Source organism: Elgaria multicarinata, chromosome 14, assembly GCF_023053635.1.
Source record: "Elgaria multicarinata webbii isolate HBS135686 ecotype San Diego chromosome 14, rElgMul1.1.pri, whole genome shotgun sequence".
Lineage (NCBI taxonomy): Eukaryota > Metazoa > Chordata > Lepidosauria > Squamata > Anguidae > Elgaria > Elgaria multicarinata.
Window position 1 is genome coordinate 29885755 of NC_086184.1, and position 21330 is coordinate 29907084.

The 21330-nt window shown below is 48.1% G+C and overlaps 1 protein-coding gene across 1 annotated transcript in view; it reads right to left on the bottom strand.

Moving 5' to 3' along the window:
• COQ9 (coenzyme Q9) overlaps window positions 1-21330 on the bottom strand; it is a 198304-nt gene that overhangs the window by 101288 nt on the left and 75686 nt on the right. The gene's annotated exons all lie outside the window — the stretch shown is intronic.

Here is a 21330-nt window from a genome sequence, read left to right on the forward strand (position 1 = left end):
TCTAGGATTGATTACCATAATGGGTTCTACTATGTGAGGCTCGCCTTGAAGACTGTTCAGAGCTATGGCTGGTGCAGAAGTCTGTAACCCCACTGCATTTTGGGATTGGGGGCAGGGAGCCATATTGCCCCAGTACTCACATCTGCCTGTTTCCTGTTGATTCAGAGTAACAGGATAATCATCCATGACCAACTGTCCCAGGGCACAATCGTTGAAGGTATCTACAAATTTAACTGGAAGTAGAAAATGATCAAAGTCCAATCCAGTCACCTTTGACTTGAAAAGAGGAAACTTCCCTTAAATTTGGGGACTGGTAAAAAGGAAGTTGAAGAGGAAAGTGAAGAGGATCAAATCTTTCCAGATTACTTGGGGTTTTTTTTTACTCCAAATCATCATCATCATCATCATCATCATCATCTCAGCTAGAGTGTATACTGCAAGGTAGCTCTGAGCCCTAAGCCTCTCCCTGAACTTGGGTCTGGCTGCCACTTTAATTTCCCACAGCCCCAGTTCCAGGGAGACCTCATGGGGCTTTTATACTCTGGACGTTTAACGTTTAATCCCCCTATCAGGCTCTGGCTAAATATTTTATTTATTTAAAGCATTTTCATAGCGCCGCCTCACCATTTCTGGCATTGAGGCGCTTTACAATAACATATAAAACAATTCCATTAAAACCCTCATATTTATCAGATGTCTGCTTTATTGGTGCTTTATTTAAAGATTGTCTTGCTTGATGCGTTTATTTATTTATTTGTACGATCTGTGCTGCTGCCTCCTGAGCACATTTGGGGGAAAGCGTCTGAGGGAATGTATAAATAGACACACACAACCCTTCCCGGGCCTGCCTCCCCCTTCTTCTCTTCTAAGCCAGGCCCCATTTGGCTTGCAGGAGCTCCTTCCCAGCCAGCTCTGGACGGGTTTGTATTCTGCAGCTGCCACGTTGTCCCTGGCTTGTACATTTGCGCTTTTGCAGGAGCTCGGCACCGTTTCAGCATTCCCTTCGGGGGTGGGGGGTGGGCTGTCCTTGGATGTGAGACAGGGTAAGAACCAAAGTTGCACTAGGATACTGGGTGAAGAGTTGGTTGAGTGTTGGAATCAGTTCTGGAGATATTCTCAGCATAGCCTTAAGAAAGCCGTCCAAATCCAAGCCAGAGAAATTTCTATATTCTGGTCTGGGGCTGGCTTTTACCTGGCATGTTTAATCCAGAATGTGATCAGTTTAATTCATTTTCATCCAAAATTTAGTTTGGGTTCCACACACACCCGTGCTCCCCCCCCCCACATCATTGGTTTTATTGTATATTTACCTGCTGTCCTAGAAACAAGATGAGTTAGAAAGATGTATGCCATGCCATGCACCAATAAGCACCACACATGTATATGGGAGTGTGTGCAAGAGACAGGTCTTAATTCCACCCCTGCCAGGGTGTTCATGTTTTTAGATTCTCCCCTGCATGAAACCAACACACCTCCCTGCATGTAATAAAACACCACTTGCAAACTAGGCTTTTCGGATATTTATTTTCGCTGCATTGCAAGGAGCTTTCCATGAAGACGAGGAAGGAAAATATTCACAAATAAGCGTCGGCGTCTCCGACCCTTACCTGCAGTCTGAATTCGTACACACCAGTATTCTTCTGCTTCATGCAACACCTCATCTGTAATGGAGAGAGAAGGACGTATTGCGTCTGTGTATGCTTACGCACCATAGTACACATCTTGCCCTGTATCAAGTACAAGTTCCAGTTGGCTGCTCCTACAGGAGGGGTTAAAGAAGGGTAAGAAATTATAGCTTCTGATGCTGGGGACGGGCAAGACAAGATTCCATAGTAGAGTTTATTCTATGCTACAAGAAATGTCCGCTGCCTCGATGCATGCATTTTTTTGCACCGAAAATCTAAAATTAAGTTGGGAGGCACTCCGTTGATTTCAGCTGAGCAGTATCTGTTTCAGTTACTCTTGCTTGGTGTTGGTCAAAGCAATTGGTAGTAACAGCTTCACCTTCAAAGGCAAGCAGTTTCCTAGCTGTGTCTGATGGGAAGGGAAACTACCTTTAAATGTGCTTTTTCATCGCTGTAGATCACAAGCTGAATATGAGCCAACAGTGCGATATGTCTGCAAGAAAGGCAAATGCTATTTTGGGCTGCATTAATAGAAGTATAGCTTCCAAATCACAGGAGGTACTGGTTCCTCTCTATTCGGCCCTGGTTAGGCCTCATCTAGAGTATTGCGTCCAGTTCTGGGCTCCACAATTCAAGAAGGACGCAGACAAGCTGGAGCGTGTTCAGAGAATGGCAACCAGGATGATCAGGGGTCTGGAAACAAAGCCCTATGAAGAGAGACTGAAAGAACTGGGCATGTTTAGCCTGGAGAAGAGAAGATTGAGGGGAGACATGAGAGCACTCTTCAAATACTTAAAAGGTTGTCACATAGAGGAGGGCCAGGATCTCTTCTCAATCCTCCCAGAGTGCAGGACACGGAATAATGGGCTCAAGTTAAAGGAAGCCGGGTGCCAGCTGGACATCAGGAAAAACTTCCTGACTGTTAGAGCGGTACGACAATGGAATCAGTTACCTAGGGAGGTTGTGGGCTCTCCCACACTAGAGGCCTTCAAGAGGCAGCTGGACAACCATCTGTCAGGGATGCTTTAGGGTGGATTCCTGCATTGAGCAGGGGGTTGGACTCGATGGCCTTGTAGGCCCCTTCCAACTCTGCTGTTCTATGAGGAAGATGACCTGTTTGTGATGGGGCCCTTCATAGCCTTAACTCCTGCAAGGCGTTTCTGGTTACCGCTCCTGCCTAGCTGACACGTTTTAATCTTGACCATCAAGCTGCAGTTGATTATGCAAAGCAGTTAATCAATTCAAGCTTGCAAGCCCCATTTCTTCCATTTGGGTCTTGATTTTTCTACGCTTGCTCCAGAAATGTGGGAAACTTGGAAACCATTTGAAATGTTGGCGCCGCAAACCACAGGATTTGGCTGCTCTGCTTTGGGCTACCTTCCCAGGAGGCAAATTCCATCCAACATCCCAAATAGCTCTGCATCTAGAATGAGGTTTGTCTAGGGGACCCTATGGAAAGGAGGACGGGGCTCCTGTACCTTTAACAGTTGCATAGGAAAAGGAATTTCAGCAGGTGCCATTTGTTTGCATGCAGCACCTGGTGAAATTCCCTCTTCATCGCAACAGTTAAAGCTGCAGGAGCCCTGCCCTCTTTTGCATCTGGTCACACTAGGCAGGGCTCCTGCAGCTTGAACTATTGTGCTGAGCAGGGAATTTCACCAGGTGCTGCATGCATGCAAATAACACCTGCTGAAATTCCCTTTTCTAAACAACTGTTAAAGATACAGGAGCCCTGTTCTCCTTTCCATATGGTCACCCTAGGCTTGTCAGCGTCTTGCAACTTGGAGGCTGGGAAGAGCCGTGGCTGCCATGGGCAATGGCAGCTGATCATTTCCAGCTCACGTTATCATGCCAGCTTTAAAAACCTCCTGGAGGATTTGGGAGGGCCCAGGTACAATAGCAGCAGTGGGGTGGCCCCCCTAATCGGTAAGTGGTGCTAGTGGATGAGGTGGAAAAAAAATCAATCGCCTCAAAAGTTACTTATTTAGACATTTCGATACCATCCTCCCTAAATCTGTCCCAGAGTGGCCCACACTAAAAATCATCATCATCTTATACAAGAAATACGGTAGTGTAAGGTTTATTATTAGAGATCTAATAGACTGATTTTGCCCATTTTTTAAACTGAAGCTCGAGCACTGCAGATGTCCAGAAAATTGTGAAAAATTGAAGAAGTTAAAAGCTTGAGCTTTAATGCCTACACAGTAAGTTTCCATGCCCTGGCCAGAAGCGTGAGTCAGTTGAGGAAGTACAGCTTCCACGTAGCTCTGTGCTACGCAGGCATGCAGGAGAAAACCCACAAAGGCGGGGACTCAGGGCGGGCCTTGGGCTTTGCCAGCTGAGCCCACTCCCGAAGTGGACGTATTGGCGGCAGGGATGGTCACGGTGAATGCTCTGATGCGGTGGCAGCAGAGGAAAGGCCGGGTCTTAAAATGTGGGGGAAGAGGTGAATGTTGTTCAGTAGCAAAGGGGTATGAGGAAGCAAGGGCAAGAAGTCCTTGGTGGCATTGAAGGGAAGGAACGCTTCCGGAGGACTGACAGAGTGGGAGTCAAGGAGCAGCATGTCTTGAACTACTAGCGCCCACGGCCTTTACGCTGGTCTCATATAAGGATACAGCAGTGTAAGGCTTAGTGCTCGAGATCTACCCGACTGATTTTGTTCACAAGCTTAAGCAGTGTAAGGAAAGGAAAGGAACCTCTTGTGCAAGCACTGAGTCATTACTGACTCCTGGAGGGACGCCAGCTTTCGCTGACGTTTTCTTGGCAGGCCTTATAGCGGGGTGGTTTGCCGTTGCCTTCCCCGGCCGTGATTACCTTTCCCCCAGCTAGCTGGGTACTCATTTTACCGACCTCGGGAGGATGGAAGGCTGAGTAGACCCGAGCCGGCTGCCTGAAACCAGCTTCCGCTGGAATCGAACTCAGGCCGTGGGGAGAGTTTCAGCTGCAGAAACTGCTGCTTGACCGCTCTGCACCACAGGAGGCTAGTTTAAGCAGTGTAAACAGGCAGAAAAATCTGAAAGTTTCCTCTGTGCCAAACAGGCAGGGCAGCCCGTCCGCTAGCAGGGTGATGGACGGCCCTGGTTGGCAAATCAGTGTGGCATGAAGGCGGGCCCCAGGCGCAGCGGCGCAGTTAGGCTGGTGCCACCAGAAGGAAGGGGGAGCGGGGAGGGAATGAGGTGACCAATCAGGGTGTGCAAGGGAGCGAGCAGGGGAGTGCCATATGCAAATTTTGGAGGGGGGGATTCACTACGGACATGGCTAGGCGAACAGGGTGTAGGGGGATGATCTCGCGATTTTATGGTCACGAGATCGTCCCCCTCATGTGGTGCGTGACGTCCCGAGAGGACGTTGCGCCCGCCATTTTGGATTTTTATTTTTAAAGGAAAATGAGCGCACAAGCGCTCGAACGAAACTGTAAGGTATTTAAAAAACAAAAAACAACCTCTCGCACCCACCCTACCCCCGATGGGCACAGAGCTGCTGAGGAGCTCCCTGCCCCATGCCCAGTTCTCTGCTTTGCGTTTACTCATGAGGAGCTGGGACAAAACTGTGGCAGCAGGCCACACATCTCACAGTCTCGGTATCATCCCGAGACCGCAGGAAAAATCGGAATTGAAAGGAGGGAGATATCCCCAGGCAAGGGAAGGAACGTCACTCCCTGCTCCCGGGATGCCCTGTGCATCATAAGGATGCACAGGGACAATCCTGGGACCATCCCCTGGATATCGCCCTATCTAGACATGCCCTATGTATGTCACATTTGATGAGCCCCTCTGTGGTGAGGGGACAGAGGGCCAAAAAGCAGGAAAGAAGCAGGACTACTAGCACCTATGGGCTTTACAGTGGCGGTCCATAATTCTCGGAGGTCAAGTCCAAAACATCTGGAGATCTATTTTCTGCCCATCCCTGATGTAGTCAATCTTGAGCTAGATGGAACCATAGCCTGACTCAGCGTAAGACAGCTTCCTCGTTTGATATCAGATATGTTGGGCTCAGTGGTAAAGCATGTGCTTCGCTGCCAGGTTCAAGGGCTAGAAAAACTCCTGCCTGAAATCCTAGAGAGCCAATCAGTGTGGACAATACTGGGCTAGGTGGACCAATGGTTTGATTCAATATAAGGAAGAACAGGAAGCTGCCCACTAGGAGGAGGGCTTTCTCCACTGTGGCACCCCGGTTGTGGAACGAGCTCCCCAGAGAGGTCCGCCTGGCGCCTACACTGTACTCCTTTCGTTGCCAGCTGAAGACCTTTTTATTCTCTCAGTATTCTAACACTTAATTTTAACTTAAATTTAAATTTTACTGTTTTAACTCTGTATTTTAATTTTATATCAATTTTTATTCTGGTTGTGCTTTTTTATATTGTATTGTGAATTCGTGCTTTTAACCTGTTGGTTGTCTTACTATGGTTTTAATTTTTGTGAACCGCCCAGAGAGCTTCGGCTATTGGGCGGGATAGAAATGTAATAAATAAATAAATAGAAATAAATGTTCCTTTCCCTATTGAGCTTGGAAGCAAACCTGGACAGACGGGGAATGCAAGAGCCCAGGAGCTCTTCTGGAAGCGTGTCTGAGGTTTCAATGAAATGCCTTCCAGCTGGCTGTTGGAAAGAGCAGCACCACTATCTCGCCTGCCACTGCTAGCTGCTGTTCTTCGTCTCTGATATCTTGACCAACCAATATAAGAGCCCTTCTTTCTATTCTACATTCAACCAATATAACACACACTGGGTTCAGTCACAGGATTCCCTCCTCCTTGAGTAGATGTTGGTGCTGGAAGAGGCGGAGAAAAAGCTGCAATAGTTTTACCTCAAGTTGCAACAGTCAGTTGTTATAACTTTGTGGGCAAGTCCATTCCGCTGGAGCAGTGTTCTGTCCGAAATGTGACGCAGGGGCTCATTTTCAAACTATTCTCTCTTCCCCTGAGTGTTCCTCCCTTTCATCTCTGCTCCACAGACTTTGGGGGTTTCCTTTGGGATGAAGATGGGGAAAAAGGAGAAAAAGCACAACTAAGCGGTGTGAGAAGAGAGACTGGCTCTGGTGCTGTGAAGGATGATGAATCTTCAGTGGTATTGTCGAAAGATAAGACTTTTATTTCAAAAAAAACCCCAAAGCGCATCGTTTCGGATACCAGGATCCTTCGTCAGGAGCTACAAAAATCTGAGAAAAATCGGTTGTGGAGCCAGTTCACAACCGACCTGAGAAAAATCATGTTTAATATTCTTCAAAGTACGGGTGTTGTTTTGTATACTTATATGGTATTTATATTATATTTTGATTGTAGCTCGTGACGAGGGATCCTGCGATCCGAAACATTGAGTTTTTGAGGTTCTTTGAAATAAAAGTCTTGAAGATTCATCATCCTTCACAGCACCAGAGCCAGTCTCTCTTCTCAGGCCAGTTTCCTTTGGGAGCCTCCTCAAGCCTCCATACTTGAGTCCTTATGGACAACTAGTGTGGTTCCTGGAGATGAGAAAAGTGTCTTGAGCACCACCAGAGCAGGTGGCAAGCGTAGGCATCATCGAGCAGCTGCCCAGGGTCCATATCCCAGCCGGGTCTCACTGTCAAGAGATCTCTGGACTTGTTCCTCTTCTTCACCCTTGGAAACTGCTTGTTCACCTACCTCTTGCTCTGGCCCAGTGAGGAGCAGTAGATGCTGTGGCCTGCTTGCTCATGGGCTCTCTGCCTGTCAAGCAATGATGAAACAGAGGATGAGGAGCTGTAGCAGCCAGTGACAATGTCAGTGAGATGGTAGACTCACTGAAGAAAAGAGGCCATTGTGTGGGTACCTCGCCCATGGGGCCCCACAAAACCTGGAGATGACACTGTTGAGCTCCTGTCCTTTCAAAAAGGGAGGAAGGTGAAGCCAAGGAAATTACGGTCATGTTAACTTGACTTCTTTATCTGAAAAGTTATTAGAACGCATAGGAAAACAATTAATTGTGAAGTGCCCAGAGGGAAATTAAGTGATTAAAGGCTGCCGACGTGCTTTTATTAGGAACTAATCATGCTACACCAGCCTAGTTTCCTTCTTTGATAAAATAATTGGTTCAGTAGACAAGGGAAAAGCAGTTGATAGAAAGAGCAAGACGTCAGTGTTGCTGGTCTCCTGTGATAGCCTCACAAGAACGCTCAAGCAATACAGGCCTGGAGAGGCACGTGCAACACGCGTTGTAAGATGCCTGCATTGTTGATTGAAAAGCAGGACTTGAGAGTAAAAAGGAGTAGATCATAATGATAAAGCAGGCTTCTGCAACCTGGCGCCTTCCAGATGTGATGGGCTACAACTCCCAGCATCCTCCAGTCAGCATATCTGGCTGGGGATCCTGGGAATTGTAGTCCAACCCAGGTGGAGGATGTCAGCTTGTGAGAGGCTGCAATAAAGGTATCCTGAAATATCCCACTGAATTAGAATGTAAGGAGCTGCCATGTTTCTTTAGTACCTTTACTAGATGGCCTCCACTTGAAAGTCAAATAGTTTAGCTCTCTTAACTGAGGGCCACTTTCCAAATTTCACCCACGGTGGCAATTATTAAATCATTTTAATTCTTATTTATTGGGTTTGCATCTCATTCTGCTTTTTTGGTCAGGCAAAGATTTGAATCTGCTGCACTGGTGACCAAGGAGGAATGGGCTCCTATATCTTTAACAGTTGCATGGACAGGGGAATTTCAGCAGGTGTCATTTGTAGGCATGCATTACCTGGTGGAACTCCCTCTTCATCACAACAGGTAAAGCTGCAGGAGCTATACTAGAATGACCAGATACAAAAGAGGGCAGGGCTCCTGCAGCTTTGACTGTGGTGATGAAGAGGGAATTAATTTTAACTTAAATTTTAAGTTAATTTTAACTTTATTTTAACTTAAATTTAAATTTTACTGTTTTAACTCTGTATTTTAATTTTATATCAATTTTGCTGCATGGTTTTTATTCTGGTTGTGCTTTTTATATTGTATTGTGTATTTGTGCTTTTAACCTGTTGATTGTCTTGCTATGATTTATTTTTTGTGAACCGCCCAGAGAGCTTCGGCTATTGGGCGGTATAGAAATGTAATAAATAAATAAATAAATAAATAAATAAATTTCACCAAGGGCTGCATGCATACAAATGACACCTGCTGAAATTCCTTTTCTATGCAACTGTTAAAGATACAGGAGCCCTGTCCTCTTTCCATATGGTCCCCCTACATCAAGACTCATGGGCGTAGAGTGCAGGTGATGTATTTAGGATCCTAGCCCAAAGGATAAAAGTAGGGACAGAATAGTGGAGAAGCTTCCTTGCTGATTAAGAGGTAGGAGCACTTGATCCCAGGAGGAGGAGAGACTGACCATTCCTGTCTACTTACAGGCCTCAGAGGAAGACTTCATGGGCTTCCAGTTGGGAGTGATCTGAACTGAGGCATTTGCAACATCTGTGTGTCCTGCTGTGTCAACTCATCTTTCTCCTACATTGGCACTTCCTCCAAGATGTATCAGGAAAACAGTGATGTGTATTTTTACACAGTGAGAGTGTGGCATCCAGCCTGTGGTAGGAGCAACCTTGCTTTGCAGAGCTGAAGTCTTATTATTGTTTTATTTTTAATGTATTTTTGTTTCTAAAATAATTTTCATATTCCTCACAGGCATGTGGAACAAATGCATCTTAACTGATTGCCTAAAACCCATTAAGGAGAGGCCAACCGCGCCTCTTTTAGGAGGGGGCTTCCACGCTTGGGACCCTGCAATTAAGAAAGACCGGTCCTGTTCCCCGTCCCAGCAAAATTGACACCTTCTGGTGGCGGAATTCAAAGCAAGATGAACCCCATTGGTGGGCAGGTTCGTGGCACTTTGGCTTTTAAGGATGAGGAAGGAAATACAAATGCTGGGAAACTCCATATGATTGGTGGTCAGGGAGAAATTTAGTGGGGGCAGAGGAAAGGGGTGTGTCTGTCGAGGAACCCCTGGTGGTCTGGATTTGGCCCACGGATCTGAGGTTTCACACCCCTACAGTAGAGGTTTGAGCAGCAGCCACAGCAGGGTGGCCGAGGAGTCCCGTGAGCAAGCAGCTCAGATGCCTGCTGTGCGCCCAGCCTCCCGCGCGCTGAGCAAACAAAGCTTTTCCGAGCAAACGGGATCACAAAGATGTGCTTATGTCAGCCACAATGCTCGTGTCTGTGGCCTGCTCACAGTGGCAAGGCCCCGTCTGCCGGAGCAAGCGAGGGGAAGAGCAAGCCCCGCAGAGAGTGGGGGCAGGCTGTGGGGCGGTGGCATTGCGATGGAACGTTGGGGGGACATTCACAGAGCGCATTTAGAGAAGCTGTAATCAGGTCACCCAGATGCGCTCATCTCTGGCGCTGGCGCGCAGTGGCACAGAATCTGTCGCTTCAGATCGAAGCGGACGGAGGAATGAACTGCAGGCGGAGAATAATGCTTGCTAGGGGACTTACGTAGCTACTGTTGAGCTGGACTTGTACATCTACCTATACTGGAGTGGGGTGCGTGGGTTAGACGTCTTTCAGCCCGAGGGCTAAATTTAATTTCAGAGAAGCTATTACAGGTTGCATTCCGGCCGGAGGGTGTGTGTGAAAATACCAGAAACACCAGCATATTTTAGCTTAAAATGTAACTAGGCCAGTAACCAGGCCTTAGGAGGGCCATTTCAACCATTTAGAACTCCATCAGACCAGTGTTTCATTACACTCTCGTTACTGGGCGCTCATGGATTTTCGCGGGTCCTTCCCACGACATCATCTGCCTCTCGTCCCTTCTAGCCTTCTTCACGTGACAAAAAAACACCCCAGTAAATCTGACTTGTTATTTTTAAAGACGGAAGTTGCTGCTATCTCCTGCTCTGTGCAGGAGAAGCAGCTTGATCAAACCAGCCCACTGAACTGGTCACGGGCATGTTGTTTACTTCCTCTTTCAAAAGCGGAAGTAATGAGGGACAAACGCACGGCCGGAGAAGCGATGGTAAGCAAATGTGATTTTCCCCTGTGTGATGATGCTCTTGATTTGGGCCCTGAGTCTGGGATTCTCAACCCGAACCTTTACCTAAATGGCCATGTAATGCCCACTGAACACACTGGATCGAAACACATCTCACTTGTGTTGGATTGTGTGTCTGAGGGCCAACTAGATGTGATTGTGTGACATATGCACACTTCTTTTTAAGTGTCCGCACCCTTCGCTACTTAGAAACCTGAACGCTCTCCCCTCCCCAATATCTCTCCTCTCCTCCCAGATTTAAGTGGTTCCTGGCACTTTAGCTCTGCCTGTGGCTTACCTTTGGTATCAGGAACTGGGAATAGAGAAAAGTGGTTGCAGCAACAAACTTTGGAAGGAGGTGGCGGCAGCAGCAGCAGCAGCGGGGGGGGAGGCAGGGGGCGAAGAAGACACAGGAAAGTTCAGCATCTAACTCTGGAGTGCTTAGGGTGACCCTATGAAAAGGAGGACAGGGCTCCTGTATCTTTAACAGTTGTATTGAAAAGGGAATTTCAGCAGGTGTCCTTTGTATATATGGAGAACCTGGTGAAATCCCCTCTTCATCACAGCAGTTAAAGCTGCAGGAGCGATAGTAGAGTGACCAGATTTAAAAGAGGGCAGGGCTCCTGCAGCTTTAACTGTTGTGATGAAGAGAAAATTTCACTAGGTTCTCCATATACACAAATGACACCTGCTGAAATTCCCTTTTCAATACAACTGTTAAAGATACAGGAGCCCTCTCCTCCTTTTCATAGGGTCACCCTAGGAGTGCTCCTCTTACTGTTAAAGTAACACCACTCCCAATTTTATGTAGCAATGGGGCAGACACTCAAATAACAGCCCTGCAGATATGCTGACATCTACATTATTTCTGTCCTTGTCTTGTACAAATTCTGTAGTCACTTTTTTTTTTTTTTAACTTTGTTATGTTGCAAAACGGCCACTCAGAAATTGGCATGTTCAGGCACCCTAATGGTTCCTACACTTCCCTCCACACTCCCAGTTCCTGCCCAGAACTGTTAACTTTGACATCTCTTGTGTATTGCTAAGTCCTTAGGACAAGAAACTACCCCCATTCCATGCTTCCTTCACAAGCATCTCTTTGATGAAGGCAGTTCTGAGGTCCACAGTTTGAGCTTTCAGCTCCGTAGTCTGGTTATGGAGAGAAGGAAGTGGACCGGTGCCACATCAGAACCCGGCAGGGAAGACTGGTGGCTCCAATGTCAGCGGGGTGGCAAATCTGCTCTGGGTTGCAGTCAGAACTCTCCGCACCTTGGAGAGCTCCTTTAGCGCTCTGACTGGTTCTGACTGAACCCCAAATTAGATTCAGCTACTAGCCTCAACTGGAACCCGGTCCCTTTGGCTGTGCGGATGCTGCTTTGGCCCACTGCCCACCTGTTGCCCTGGCTGTAGGTTATCTGGTGGTGGCATGTCTGGTACTGTCCCACAATAGCCCAGAGAGCCCGATGTAACATCGCTCAAGGGCACTGTGGGAGGTTTAAAATGGCAGGCGGCTTATGCCGTTAAGGGCAGAGAGCGCACCAGGAGGATACCATTCCAATCGTAGAACCAACCTTGAAAGTTGAGATAGTACCTGGGTAGCTATGGGGTGGCTAGGCTCATTTCCCCAATGTCCAGGAATGGAGCCTTTCATTATAGTTTGCAGAGGACCAAGTGGTAAGGTGGCCAGGTGGCCTCTAGTTTGGAGAGCTGGCAGAGGACATTCCTCTGTTTGAAGGTATCTCGTCCAAGCCCAGTTTAAAATCAATGAACCCTAGGGAGAGGAGCAGGCTGGCGCCTTGGACTTGCCCATCTAGTTAACACCTGGACAACAGATGAAGCAGGCCTATACAGGTCACCTGATCAGATATGGTGAGCTGCGATGCATTTCTATTTAAATCAGAGTTATTATTTCTAAATTTGCGCCCATACATACAAATTTGCATATGCAAACATTATGCTAATTGGTGTCCGCTGTTGGTGACATGTAAGTGGCCACCCTGAAAGACTGAGGGCTGCTTCCTCCGTCTCCTACCTCCTCTCCCTCCTCCTCTTGCTGTCTCCTAGCAAGCTAACGTCCCACTTTGTCCCCGGAGAGTGCAAGTACCTTCAGTGGTGGCACATGGACATCTTCAACAGAATAGCCACCCCATAAAGTATCTGTGACATTGCTAGGGAGGGAGGGAGCAGTTTGAACTGTCTTGCTAATTAAATCCATAGCAGGGCTGCCTTCAGCTGCCAAGATGGATTCTCTCCTTTCCTTGCTGCAGAACAGCTCAGTCCAAAAGAGAAAGATGGGAATCTCACCCAAGCTAGTGCCTTTGAGATGTGTTGGACTACAACTCCCAGCAAGGCTGGCTGGTTGGAGTATGTTGGTTGTAGTCCAACACATCTGGAAGGCACTGTAAGAGAGGATAGGAGAGTTGCCATAACAACGTGCAGGCCTCAGCCGGCAAGCCAACTTGAGGTCTGACTGGCGTCCATGTCCAGATACTTCAGCTGCGTGACTTGGACTCAACTTGGCCTTCATTCAGCCTGGCAAAGTGACCCTTTCAGAGCAAATCGGGTCACAAAGATGTGTTTATGTAGGCCACAATGGTCATCTCTGTTGCCTGCCCACAGTGGCAAAGAGTCTGTCGCGACGAGCAAACACCCCGGACAGTGTGCGCAGGCCATGGCACTGTGGCTTTAAGCTTTGACAGAACTTGGGGGGCGGGGGGCATTCTGCAGCACATACAGGGAAGCATTCATACAGTGGCAGGGAGTGCCTGTCGGAGCAGTACATAATCACCCTTCTTTATGGTGAATGTGGTTCTCTAGCTGCTGGAGAAAGGATACATGGCTCCTTGCTGCCTGTAGTGTTCACTGGTGTAGTAACTTTAGACTCTGGACTTAATGATCTTATGGGGATGGCTATGTTGCACATCTTCAGTTGTGAAGCACACAGCTAACACGTCTCCCCTCCAACTGCCACCCCATGCTTCACAAATTGGTTCTAAATCTCTGATGGTAGAACAAAAACGCAAAACAAGCAAAGGCCTGGTTTCCAGTCCTGATTTTTTTAAAAAGGAGAAGAAGAAATACTCTGAGATGGTGCGGTTTTGCACTTTTTTTAAAATTAAACTCTATTTAACAAAGTGGTTTAAAAAAGTTAAATATATATATAAAAACATACAAGTCAGACAGCGTTTTTAATAAATACACAAACACGATTTCTGTAGATACCCGCCTCTCCATTTTGATCAAGTCGGGGAACAACAGTAAATATAAAATATATAAAACTGAATTAAAACATAACATGCATTGTTAATCCTAAAAACATTCTAAAAACATCCTAAAATTCCACTGGATAGGCCTGCCGGGAGAGATCAGTCTTCATAGCTTTCTTGAATGCTAGTAGACTGTCAAGTTGACGAGTCTCCTCCAGCAGGCCATTCCACAGTCTGGGTGTGGCAGAAGAGAAGAGTTGATCAGGGGTCTGGAAACAAAGCCCTATGAAGAGAGACTGAAAGAACTGGGCATGTTTAGCCTGGAGAAGAGAAGATTGAAGGGAAGGTTGTCACACAGAGGAGGGCCAGGATCTCTTCTCGATCCTCCCAGAGTGCAGGACACGGAATAACGGGCTCAAGTTAAAGGAAGCCAGATTCCAGCTGGACATCAGGAAAAACTTCCTGACTGTTAGAGCAGTACGACAATGGAATCAGTTACCTAGGGAGGTTGTGGGCTCTCCCACACTAGAGGCCTTCAAGAGGCAGCTGGACAACCCTCTGTCAGGGATGCTTTAGGGTGGATTCCTGCATTGAGCAGGGGGTTGGACTCGATGGCCTTGTAAGCCCCTTCCAACTCTGCTATTCTATGATTCTATGAACTGAGTGTGCGGGGCGGATTGTACGGCAGAAGGCGATCCTGCAGGTAGCTGCGAAGACTCATGCTTTATATCAGGGGTGGGCAACCTGATGAGGTTTTGGACTACAACTCCTATCAGCTCCAGCCAGCATGGCCCGTTGCCAGAGATTATAGGAATGGGGTGCAAGGAGCCCTTCCACATCCCATGGGGGGAGGGGCTCATGCGAAGATTTCCCAGTCAGCGTTTGACCCAGACTGGCTGCTGGGAGGTGGCTGCCGAACGGGACGCTTCCCTTCCTGGCCTAGGGCACCGAGCACTCAGGAAGGCGGAAACATGTCAGATAATATTCGGAAAGCCAGAAGAGGCCAGCGTGTCAGATGAGCGGGCAATGGCTTAGCGCCTGCCCTCTGCCCTCCAGGCACCTGGTAGCCTGGGGAGGCTTCCGTCAGGGCTTTGTTTGGCTGCTCCGCTTCTTCCAGGCCGGGTTTCTTTTCTGCTGACTCCAGCAGGGCCATAAGGAAACACCTTTGGCATCTGGGCAGCTGCCCGAGCCAGAGAGGAAACACGGAGGAAGCTGGGAGGAGGATTTGTTTCAAACGAAGCGGAGTCTGAGTCTCTGGCTCTGCGTGAGCCAGGCAGCAGCAGAAGGCTTAAAGCTGCCCCAGAATTCCTCCAAATGCCATAGAAAACAGTCCAATGAAGGCAGTGGAGGAGGTAGTGTGGCCATGTAAGCACTGTCAAAAAAGAGGAAATGCACCACCAAAAAAGAGGATAAAATAAGACACCAATTTGCATAACATTTGCATGTGCCCATTTTATGCATCGATGCAAATTTAGCCTCATAATAGGGGAGACTGACTAGGTGTTCAGACCACTGTCCTAACGCTAGCTGTTCTGGGGGCAACGGCAAGTCCCCTGCGGCTCTCCCTCCTTATGGTTCTTTGTCTTTAAGACAGACTTGGGTTGGACAGCCTCTCAAATAGAGGACTGTCCGCTGCCAGCTTTCCAAAATAGAGGACTGTACTCTGTAAAGCAGGACACCTGGTCACTCCAAGAGGAGGGAGGAGGGCAAGTTGGCAAGTTTTGATGGCCATGCTTCAGGGTTTTTCATCCTTCTTAGGGTCCCTAAGGGAAGGGCTAAAATCTCAGGGCGAGGGCCCAGAAGTATCACGGGGAGGGGCACACAGCCTTGGGCAGTTGCAGGGCCCCATAACTGGCAGGGTCTACTGCTGGCACCACCCCCCCAAGGCACCCCTTTAATAAAGCAGCTGTCACTGGACATGAAGATGTCACAGCATGTAGACTGTTTAATGAAATGTTGACAAAGCAGGAGATATAGAAACTGGAGAGACGTAGGATAATGGTAGAAGTCATGAATTTCTTTTAATGCATGATGGCTGGGACATTAGAGGGGGACAGGCAGCCATGCAAGGGGCAGAGGATCCTCCCCATAAATGCTGGGTGTCTTTGGCAAACACTGCATGGAGGCTTTCAAACATGTCTACACAACAATGAGAGCTGGAGCTCTTCTTCTTCTTCTTCTTCTTCTTCTTCTTCTTCTTCTTCTTCTTCTTCTTCTTCTTCTTCTTCTTCTTCTTCTTCTTCTTCTTCTTCTTCTTCTCTCTCCTCCTCCTCCTCCTCCTCCTCCTCCTCCTCCTCCTCCTCCTCCTCCTCCTCCTCCTCCTCCTCCTCCTCCTCCTCCTCCTCCTCCTCCTCCTCCTCCTCCTCCTCCTCCTCCTCCTCCTCCAGGCCATTATTCACAGGAATCCAAAGTTTATGCCAAGTCCTAGATTCCACATGGGATTTGTTTAGGTTGCCTGGTTTCCAGCTCTTCCTAAGCTCATAATCTTTTTAACCTCTTCATATCTGGCTGCCTTCCAATTTCCTGGCTATTTTTCTCACCTTGGCCTTGCTAGGTCCTTCCCCGCCCGCCTCTTGATCAAGCTGGTATATGAATTCTGGCAGAGGTGAACAGTATGGCCCCAATGGAGAGCCGTTCTTCTTCCATGGCCATGGTGGCCCTATGTGCTTCTACAGGACTATTGTGAGCCTGTTTCAGCTCAAGGGCCAGATTCTGTTTTGGAGAAGCTCTTGGGGGCCACATTCTAGAGGTGGGTGTGGCCAAAGGCAAAGAGCGTGGGCCCAGAATGCCGGCATATTTTAACTTACAGCTCTCACTGCCAGTAACTCAGCCTTAGGAGAGGCATTTTAACTTTTTAAAGCAGGAGCTTTAAACCAGTGAAGGCATCCTGCTTAAAGGCCCTTCAAAGCCTGGAGCCAACAATGCTGGTTGCAACGCAGTCAGTATCTTTTATTTTGCCCCTGTGTATCGCTTCTGCACAGTGGAGGCTGGTGGCTCCAATGTCAGTGGAGCACTGAGTGCGCTCTGGGTTTCAGTCAGAACCAACCAGAACTTAAACTATGGAATTCCCTACCACAAGACATAGTGATGGTCACCAATTTGGATGGCTTTAAAAGGAAGTTGGATAAATTCCTGGAGGAGAAGGCTATCAATGGCTACTGGTTCTGAATCCTGATGGTTCCATGCTACCTCCAGTATCCGAGGCAATATACCAGTTGCTGGGGAACATGGGCGGGAGAGTGCTGTTGCACTGCGTGTGGGTCCCTGGTCGACAGCTGGCTGGCCATTGTGTGAGCAGAGTGCTGGTCTGACCCAGCATCAGGGCTCCTCCTGTGCTCTTGTGTTCACCTTGGAGAGCTCCTTTAGAATTCTGTCTGGTTCTGACCGAAAACCCGAGCGGATTCACCGCCCCACTGACATCGCAGCCACCAGCCTCTGCTGGTTCTGCACAAATCTAGGACAGGACTCGCTTGTTAACTTGTTCTTTCTGCCGCTGGCTTGCCATAAAATTCCTTTGCGGATCTCAGATCATTAAGGGGGCTTTCTCCTGAATCACCCTGGGTATGGCCTGGAGCTAGGGAACAGCTGCACCAAGTCATGAAATACATTTAGCTGCTTTTGAGTGGCGGGATCACATAGAGCAGCCTTTCTCAACCTGGGGCATTCTGGGAGTTGTAGTCCAACACATCTGGAGCACCCCAGGTTGAGAAAGGCTGACATAGAGGGACAGAGACCGTTCTGCTTTTGTTCATCATTTCTGCCCCACCTCCCTGGTTCTCTCTTTCAAATCCAGGGAGGAGGCTCAGTTTCAAGCGTGGAACTGACTTTCTCCTCTCCGTTTTTGTGCTCAGATTCAAATGCCAAGGAGAGGTCTTGAAGCAGGGCCTCCAGCAACTGGGCAGGATCTACACTATTCATTACACTGTTGTTTAAGTGCATTGTTGCGTCCTCCCTTGCTACGTTACAAAATGCAACTTGAGCCCAGTCAATCGAAATACCTTTTCTTCTATCGTTTTACCCCGGCACACTCTTCTTTAGAACGTTCTTCATTATGCTCATACCGGCTCTGAAGTAAACCTCCTTCTTCCGGTGACTCTGAGCTAGACCTGCCGGGATAAGCTGGCAGGGAGGCAGGGCGACGCGTAGGGACAAGGGAAGCCCTGCAGCGTCTTAAAGGGGCCACGTGCGCCCCGAAAGATAAGCGGTTTTTAAAAAAAATTAAGCCTCTGTCCCCTCTTTCACTGCCCTCCCTCCCCCTCCCCCTCCCCCTCGTCGCGTTGTGCCAGCTCTCCCTCCCCTAGAAAAGCCCTCACTTGTCCTAATCAGGAAGCAAAGACCATGGTCACGAGACATGACTTTGAAAGACGGCATTGAATACAACGAAAGGTTGGGGCACATTGTTAGTTTTAAAACGATTTTAACAAAAAGTGGAACGGTTTTAAAAGTCAGAAGAAACGTAACAACAACAGCATCACGTGACTGCTGAGGTCATCTCTGCCAACTTGTTACGTTTCATCTAGACAAGTGTAGACGGGCTCCTGGTCTCTAGTCCTTGACCTCTTGTACCATCAGCATTTTGGGCCCTCGGGACCTGGATTAGTCCTTCGGGTAGCCTTACCCAAATCTGGTGCCCTCCAGATGTTTTGGACTACAACTCTCAGGATTAATGGCCATTGGCCATGCTGGTTGAGGCTGATGGGAGTTGGTCCATAGCATCTGGAGTGCACCAGGTTGGGGAAGGTTGCTATCAACTTACAAACCAATCGGGAGAGCTGGACCACAGTGGTGCAGGCATTAGATGGAGCCAGTGCAGAGCGCAGCAGCTCAGCTGTTGTCGGGAGCTGCCTCTTTCCAGCATGGAACTCCTCTGCTGAGGGAACTTCACTGGCTGCCTATTTGCTACTGGGCCAAGTTTAAGGTTCTGGTACTTGTGTACAAAGCCCTAAACAACATGGGATCAGGATACCTGAGCGAGAGCCTTCTCCCTTACCAACCTGCCCGGTCACTGAGATCATCAAAGAACATGCTCCTGGTGGTTCCACATGGCCAAATGGCCCGGTTGGCGTCCACCAGGAGAAGAGCCTGCACTGTGGTGGCCCCTTTTCTTTGGAATTCCCTGCTCCTGGAGGTCAGCCAAGCACCAACACGGAGCTGCTTCCAGCAACTCCTGAAAACAGCTCTTTTCCAGGAAGCATTCTTTAACTGACCAGCCATCGCTTTTATCGGTATTCTGTTTAAACTGAAGAATTTTAATATGCCGTTTTAATCTTTTAATCTTTTTACTGTCTTATTCCTATGTCCACTGCTCTGGAATCTATTTAAGATATGGAGCTCTATAAAAATATTTTAAATAAATAAATAAATAAGATCATGCCCTAAAAAGCTTTTGCACCAATCCAGCTCACTCTGAGCAGCAATGGCTTCCACCTCGCCCGTTGGCCTGCTTGATCTGGTACCTGACTCCGACCACGGCCAGTTGCATCTTCTTTGCCTTCCCCAACACCTGGACTGGACCCCAGCTGTATCCTGTCTTGGAGGTGGGCCAAGGCCCGTTCCCAGAGCTCCTCTTTTCCATGGGGATTGGCTTGTCTCAAGAAAGTACTAAAGCAAAGGACCCTTTGAAGGTCAGAGGGAAAAGGCTGCCCCTGGGGGACGTGTGGGTTGAGTACTCAGCTGCAACATCCGCACGATGGAAGGAGGTTCCGTTTCTGCTGGTGCTGCTTGGACCAGCGTGGGCATGTGTCCTATTTTGCAGAAGGCAGTCCTTTATTTGAAGGCATCCTCTAGGGGAGGACAACGCATGACCTGGGTTTCACATGTGGTTCCCTGTGACTTTTTTCCTTTTTGCACCCCCGCCCCCGTTGCCACCCTGACGATTTTACAAGGAAACAAGGCGTGCAAGGAGAGGGCACACCTTGCTTGCAAGTGGAATCGTCATTCCAAAAGTCCCCTTAGGACAGCCTTCCTCAACCTGGGGCGCTCCAGATGTGTTGGACTGCATCTCCCAGATTGCCCCAGCCTGGCTGGGGCATTCTGGGAGTTGTAGTCCAACACATCTGGAGCGCCCCAGGTTGAGGAAGGCTGCCTTAGGAGCATGATTGTGCTTGCACACGGGGTGCGTGTTCCCTGTGTGCAAAATCGTCACACTTTTTGTTAGTGCCACGGTAAATAGGGCTGTAATTTCTGCAGTTCTGGGATACAACCCCCAGTGGGTTCCAGGCGGGTGCCAGTGTGGTCCCCAAGCCCTGAAAGATGCCCAGGGCTGCCTGGTCTAAGACCAGGAGCGGATCTACACAGCTAAATGTTACGTCTTATTTTAAGTCAAGAAACGTATTATTTCTTAACGATTTTAAACATCTCCGGGCACATGTATTTATTAATACGTTTCTTACAGTTGTCTTGTCTGGTAGATATGCACTGATCTGGGCCACACAATGTATTTTAACGTTGTTTTCTCAAGTCCCCTTCTGCTGTTTGTTCCTCCCACTTCCTCTTTTCTTCCATTGCCCCTCCTCCTTTAAAGGTAAAGAACGACAAGGAAGGAGCGCAGGCTGAACTCTTGAAGCTGCCCATCAAGGGCTAGCATCGGGACAGCAGACTGAGCAGACACATACGGATCTTCCACACTACGGTGGGACGTCTTGTATTTCTATTTCAAGGCTTGCTGGTGGTGGTACCGTACGGCCCTATGGCCCTATTGGAGTCTGCCCGGAGAAGAGCCTTCAGTGTGGTGGCCCCCTTTCTACGGAACTCCCTGCCTCTGGAACAGTGTTGTTTCTGGCGCCTCAAAACAGCTTTATTCCAGGCGGCTTTCCTTGACTGACCAGCCACTGCTTTTATCGGTACTCTGTTTTTTAAAATAACCATTTCTAATATGTTTTATTTCTTTTATCTTTTTATTATTTTATCTGTTATTGTTCCCTGCTCTGGAATGTTATTGTTCACTGCTCTGGAATCTGTTTTCAAATGTTATGAAAATTGGTGCCCTCTTTTGTCCTTTTTTTTTTGGTGTGTGTGTGGGGGGGGGGGGAGTGTTCCCTTGCCTTCTGTATGTTGAGAGGATGAGTGAAAGGCCTTCTCCGTTTCAAATGGACTTAAACTCATTGGCTTGTAAGAACTGAACAGAAAGTGAGAGGGGAAGGAGTCTAGTCCCCTGAGGCTACTATGGTATTTTCCTTGTGCTATTATGGTAGACGATAAAAGGTTTAATTCCTTTCAGGGGACAGCCAACATGTGCCTGGATTGTACCAGTTCATACTGCAGGGAGTTGGGGGGGGGGGAATACACTCACAAGTTTGAGTGCCTCTCCATAACGAAAATAATATATTTTTAGGCCGCCATTAAGACTGGAAACTTCTCCAGGTGCTGTACAAGAAAAAAAATGTGCACTATACAACATGGATACAATAAAAGTCCATAAGAACATATTCAAATAAAATCCATAAAAACAGAAATTACCAATAGTTATCCTGTGTAGAATTCTTCTTTTAAAGGAGAATCCTGCACAGGCCAGGCAATGGCTTCTATATGACTGTTCT